This window comes from Bombina bombina, chromosome 9 (genome assembly GCF_027579735.1).
Source record: "Bombina bombina isolate aBomBom1 chromosome 9, aBomBom1.pri, whole genome shotgun sequence".
Classification (NCBI taxonomy): domain Eukaryota; kingdom Metazoa; phylum Chordata; class Amphibia; order Anura; family Bombinatoridae; genus Bombina; species Bombina bombina.
Window position 1 is genome coordinate 257838709 of NC_069507.1, and position 6921 is coordinate 257845629.

The window sequence follows — 6921 nt, forward strand, 5'->3', positions numbered from 1 at the left end:
ATTTTTTTCCCCATATTCATTGCATTCGTCCAAAAGCGATAAATGAATGTCCCATTAACGGGGGAAAAAAATTAACCAAGAAAAAATTGTAATTGATAAGTTTGTGCAGTTAAGACTATGGGCCGATTTATTAAATTGCAAGCAGACATGATACGATGTAGCATATCATGTCCGCCGCACATCGATAAATGCCAACAGCATATGCTGCTGGCATTTATCATTGCACAAGCAGTTCTTGTGAACTGCTTGTGCAATACCGCCAACTGCAGATTCGCTGTCAATCGGCCGCTAGCAGGGGGTGTCAATTAGCCTAATCGAATAGGATCGGGCGGATTGAAGACCGCAACCTCAGAGGCAGCGGACAAGTCTTTAGACCGATGCTTCATAACTACTGTTTCCGGCAGGCCTGAAGGCTTGCGCGGAAACAGGGGCATCAAGCTCCATTCGGAGCTTGATAATTCGGCCCCTATTATTCTAATTTTAAAGTTACACTATTTAATGACAATGGGGCCGATTTATCAAATGTCAGGCGGACATGATTCGCTGTAGCTAATCATGTGCGCCCAACATCGATATATTCTGACAGCATACGCTGCACAATCCCGGCCAATCGGCCTCTAGCAGGGGGTGTCAATCATCCCAATCGAATCTGATCAGGATGATTGCAGCCCGCCACCTCAGAGGTGGTGGACGAGTTATGGAGCAGCGGTCATGGTAAATGTGCTTGATAAATGTACCCCAATGTCCTTGTCAGAAGATTAATTCTAGTGTCAGCCAATAATGATGTAAACTTCATTTTTGTTTTTAGCCAGTCATTACCCTATTAATGGGAAATAAAAAAACATATTTTTATTGGTCTTCTGTTGGCTTGTAGCACTATCTACTACTTTAACTTTATTTAAGTTTAAGCTACTCATTTGCTGCCCTGAAGATTTTCCCTGTAGCAAACAAACAAATTCCAATCAACCTCCCCTTAACAATGATGAAAGGAAAGAAGTTTTTTTCATATTGACAAATTATTCATCCAGAATGATTTATTTTATCTATGCATTTGTCTGTTATCTGGCCATAAGAACAGGACAAGGCTCATTTAAATCTCACTCTTTTCATGATTTTAAGCACACACAAGTGCTTGGCTGCTAAATTATACTTACTATAAAAAGCAAAAAAGAAATACAAAAGTAAATAAATAAATAAAAGAGATAGATAGATAATGCTTATGCACATGCTATTTCCCCGAAATGGGTAATAGGCTAATGAGTCCAATGGGTTAATCGGTAGTGATGTCGCAAACCTAAAAATTTGGGTTCGCGAATGGCGAACGCGAACTTCCGCAAAAGTTGGCGAACCGGCGAACCGGGTGAACCGCCATAGACTTCAATAGGCAGGCGAATTTTAAAACCCACAGGGACTCTTTCTGGCCACAATAGTGATGGAAAAGTTGTTTCAAGGGGACTAACACCTGGACTGTGGCATGCCGGAGGGGGATCCATGGCAAAACTCCCATGGAAAATTACATAGTTGATGCAGAGTCTGGTTTTAATCCATAAAGGGCATAAATCACCTAACATTCCTAAATTGTTTGGAATAACGTGCTTTAAAACATCAGGTATGATGTTGTATCGATCAGGTAGTGTAAGGGTTACACCCGCTTCACAGTGCGCAGTGTAGGTGATATACCTGCCCTGACCATGCTTTGCAGACCAGGTATCAGTGGTCAGATGGACCCTTGCCCCAACACTGTGTGCCAGACATGCCATTATAGCAGACTTATATGGCTTTGGCGTTGCTTTTTGGTAATTAGAAGGCTGTTAAATGTCACTGCGCACCACACATGTTTTATGCCCAGCAGTGAAGGGGTTAATTAGGGAGCATGTAGGCAGCTTGTAGAGTTAATTTTAGCTTAAGTGTAGTGTAGTAGACAACCCAAAGTATTGATCTAGGCCCATTTTGGTATATTTCATGCCACCATTTCACCGCCAAATGCGATCAAATAAAAATAAATTGTTCACTTTTTCACAAACTTTAGGTTTCTCACAGAAATTATTTACAAACAACTTATGCAATTATGGCATAAATGGTTGTAAATGCTTCTCTGGGATCCCCTTTGTTCAGAAATAGCAGACTTATATGGCTTTGGCGTTGCTTTTTGGTAATTAGAAGGCTGCTAAATGCCACTGCGCACCACACGTGTTTTATGCCCAGCAGTGAAGGGGTTAATTAGGGAGCATGTAGGCAGCTTGTAGAGTTAATTTTAGCTTAAGTGTAGTGTAGTAGACAACCCAAAGTATTGATCTAGGCCCATTTTGGTAAATTTAATGCCACCATTTCACCGCCAAATGCGATCAAATTTAAAAAAAAAAATTTTTTTTTCGCAATTTTAGGTTTCTCACTGAAATTATTTACAAACAGCTTGTGCAATTATGGCACAAATGGTTGTAAATGCTTCTCTGGGATCCACTTTGTTCAGAAATAGCAGACATATATGACTTTGGCGTTGCTTTCTGGTAATTAGAAGGCCGCTAAATGCTGCTGCGCATCACACGTGTAATATGGCTAGCAGTGAAGGGGTTAATTAGGTAGTTTGTAGGGAGCTTGCAGGGTTAATTTTAGCTTTAGTGTAGAGATCAGTCTCCCACCTGACACATCAGACCCCCTGATCCCTCCCAAACAGCTCCCTTCCCTCCCCCACCCCACAATTGTCCCCGCCATCTTAAGTACTGGCAGAAAGTCTGCCAGTACTAAAATAAAAGGTTTTTAATTTTTTTGTAATTTTTTTTTATAGCATATTTACATATGCTGTGGTGTAGCATCCCCCCTTAGCCCTCAACCTCCCTGATCCCCCCCAAAACAGCTCTCTAACCCTCCCCATCTGCCTTATTGGCGGCCATCTTGGCTACTGGCAGCTGTCTGCTATTATTTCACAGTCAAAAAAGTGTTTTTTGTTTTTTTAAATGTACACTACTGTTACACCAGATATGAGTGGTGGCACTGGGCAAGTGGGCACAGTATACGCTGTGAGCCTGACACACACGCTGGCAGGCAGGCAACTGCAATTAGATTACACAGGAAAAAAAAAAAAAAAAGCAGACTGATGTTCTAGCCCTAAAAAGGGCTTTTTGGGGTGCTGTCCTTACAGCAGAGATCAGATGAGTCCTTCAGGACTGTAGTGGACACTGAATACACTAGCCTAGCTATCGATTTCCCTATTAAATCAGCAGCAGCTACACTGTCCCTCCTCTCACTAAGAATGCAGCTTCCGAATGAATCTAAAATGGATGCTGTCCAGGAGGTGGGAGGGTCTGGGAGGGAGGGTCTGCTGCTGATTGGCTGTAATGTGTCTTCTGACTGTGAGGTACAGGGTCAAAGTTTACTCAATGATGAGGAATAGGGGGCGGATTGAACATCGCATATGTTCGCCGTCCGTGGCGAACGCGAACATGCTATGTTCGCCGGGAACTATTCGCGACATCACTATTAATCGGGTCATGTGCCTAACCCTGTTAGAGATGTTGTGCACAGTGTTACAGATTTTATAAGCATCAGGTCATCTGCATAGTTAGGGGGATATTTATCAAAGGTCTGGCGGACCTGATCCAACAGAGTGGATCAGGTCCGCCAGACCTCGCTGAATGCGGAGAGCAATACGCTCTCCGTATTCAGCATTGCACCAGCAGCTCTTGTGAGCTGCTGGTGCAACGCTGCCCCCTGCAGATGCCAGCAGGGAGGTGTCAATCAACCCGATCGTACTCGATCGGGTTGAATTGCGGCAATGTCTGTCCACCTGCTCAGAGCAGGTGGACAGGGTTATGGAGCAGCGGTCTTTAGACCGCTGCTTCATAACTGCTGTTTCTGGTGAGTCTGCAGGCTTGCCGGAAACACTGGCCCTCAAGCTCCATCCGGTGCTTGATAAATGGGCCCCTTAGCCTTGATGCTGGCAAGTGACCTTACAGGGTTTGGCCAATAAATGTTATTAAAACACACTTTTTTATATCATTGTGGGGATAGCACACAAGTTACCTGTGTTCCCATGTTTGTAAATTGTGGCTGAAATTTGTCTTGCATCAGCCTACTACTAGCATTGGGATTGTAAAGCATTTTTATGTGTTGTGCCCAAAAGAAACCCCAGATCCACAACGCTTTCTGGCCCTGATGATCGAAAGTGCTATGAGGCGGCAAAATATTCCAAAGGATCTGCCGCTATGTCCAGCGAGCCTGTCGAAATATTGCAAGCTCCAGACATCAACGATTGGCGTTTACTATACATGCCATTGGTCAGCTATGCTGGATATAGATAACACCCAGCGATGAATTGTAAAAGGATCCTTTGCAATATAACTGCTGTGCCTAACCACTAATCCTAATACCCCTAGACCTAAGTACCCAGCAAACACAAACTAAAACTACACTAATAAAGATCTAAACCCCCACATACCCACGCATATATCTATCCTATTAACCCCTAAACCATCACTAGCCCACCCCAAATATCTATCCTATCAACCCCTAAACTGCGACATACCCACTGCAAGTATTATCCTATTAACCCCTATGCCGCCACATACCCACAGCAAATAGCTATCCTATTAACCCCTAAACCACCACTAGCCCACCAAAAGTATCTATCCTATTAACCTGTAAACACCCACTAGCCCACCGCAACTTCCGCAAGTATCTATCCTAATAACCTGTAAACACCCACTAGCCCACCGCAACTTCCGCAAGTATCTATCCTAATAACCTGTGAACACCCACTAGCCCACCGCAACTTCCGCAAGTATCTATCCTAATAACCTGTAAACACCAACTAGCCCACCGCAACTTCCGCAAGTATCTATCCTAATAACCTGTGAACACCCACTAGCCCACCGCAACTTCCGCAAGTATCTATCCTAATAACCCCTAAAACGCAACATACCCACTGCAACTACTATCCTATTAACCCCTATTCCACCACATACCCATCGCAAGTATCTAAACTATTAATCCCTACCTGCCACATACCCCAAATGCATACTAACCTAACCTACTCTACCTAACACCCAACCCCCTCTAAACTAAACCCCCTAAGTTACTTTGTAAAAAAAATCTATTACTTGAAAATAATAAATATTAAACCTAAGCTGCCACAACCCCAAACACAATCTAACCCTACTCTAACTAACACCTAAATCCTTTCTAAATTAACCCCCCTCTAAATTAAACTCCCAGTCCCTAAGTTATATTAAAAAAAATCTGTTACAATAAAAAAAATCTGTCACATAAAGTAATAAACTACAGTATCCAAAATAAAAATTTCCTACCTAACACTAATCTACAACATGCCCCATTAAATATAAAACCACCCAAAACAAAAAAAACCCCATAAACCCTAACACTAAAGTAAATTACAATAGCCCTTAAAAGGTCCTTTTGTATGGACTTGCCCTACATTGATTTCAGCTCTTTTACACAAAAAACAATTACAAACCCCCTCTACAATACAAGTAACCCCACAAAATAAAAACCCCAAAAATAAAAAAGCCTATTCTTTAAAAAAAAAACTAGCTAACCCCAAAAGTTGTACTCACCATTGGAAAATCTGGGTACTCTTCATCCGACGTTGGGCTCTCTTCCTCTCGGCTCCTAGCGCCGGGTGCCCATCTTTGCGGACTTTGGTGGCCTCTTCCGCCGCCTCCACTCGGTATCTTCTTTTCTTCATCTCTCTTCCACAAGCCCTCGTTATTGCCACACACTGAAATTCTGGAAGCGTGGAACTCCTATATATAGGTGTACCACTTAATCCCGATTGGCTGATTTTAATCAGCCAATAGCAAGAACATTTTTAAATTTAAATTCTAATTATCCTTTTCTATTGGATGATTAGAATTTAAATTTAAAAATTCAGTACTATTGCAAGACCTAGTTTGTGATTGCCCCAGCTCCAAAACCTAAGCTCAACCAATCACAAAATGCATATAAGCTGGTATCTCAGAAAGTGTGCATATAAAAGATTTGTATCATTTTGATAATGGAAGATTTTTTTATTGCTCTATGTGAAGCATATAAATGTCATTTTGACTTGAATTTCCTAAAAAAAATAATTGGACTCCCTAGTTAAATTGTGAGTGAGCAGCAACTAGTGGCCATTTCTAAAACCAAATCTCATGCATCTCGGAGCAAAAAAAAGCATGAAACGCACACGTTTTCCTTCATGAATCAGATAGAGCTTACACTTTTAAACAACTTTAAATTGATATCTGTTATCAAATGTGCTTCATTCTATTGTTATCCTTGGTTCATAGAAGCATATATGCAGCCACCAATCAGCAGCTAGCTCGCACTAAGACATTGTTGCTCCTGAGCCTACCTAGGTTTGCTTTTCAAAAAAGGATATGAACTAAGCAAATTATTTAATAATAATAAATTGGAAATTTGATTAAAATTGCACGCTGTATCTGAATCATAAAAGGTTAATTATGACTTTATTTTCTCTTTAAATGCATTTGCTATGTAAAATTGTGTTTGTAATAATATTTTTATGAGTTCACAAAATCTGTAATGAATTTATGGATCATTTTTAAATCTGAAAATTGCTGGGCATGTGCTGCTTGCTGGTAAACATACAGATTTAGCTGTCAATAACAATCCTTAAGAAACATTTTTAAAATAATTTATCTACAAAAATACCCATAACTTCTGTTGATAATCCTTAGATATATTTTCGTGTGATTGACGTCCTAGGGCTAAATGACATATGCGGCGCAGGCTTCAGCGCAACTGCTGAAACCCGCACCGCCAGTAATTTCCCCTCACACATCTGGGTATCACATATACAGCGCCGGCAGTTCATAAAGTGCCATAAGTCGGATAAACTAGCGATTTCCAGAAATGTGCGTAAATACAAATTTCCCTAAACCAACAACCCCCCACAACGCAATA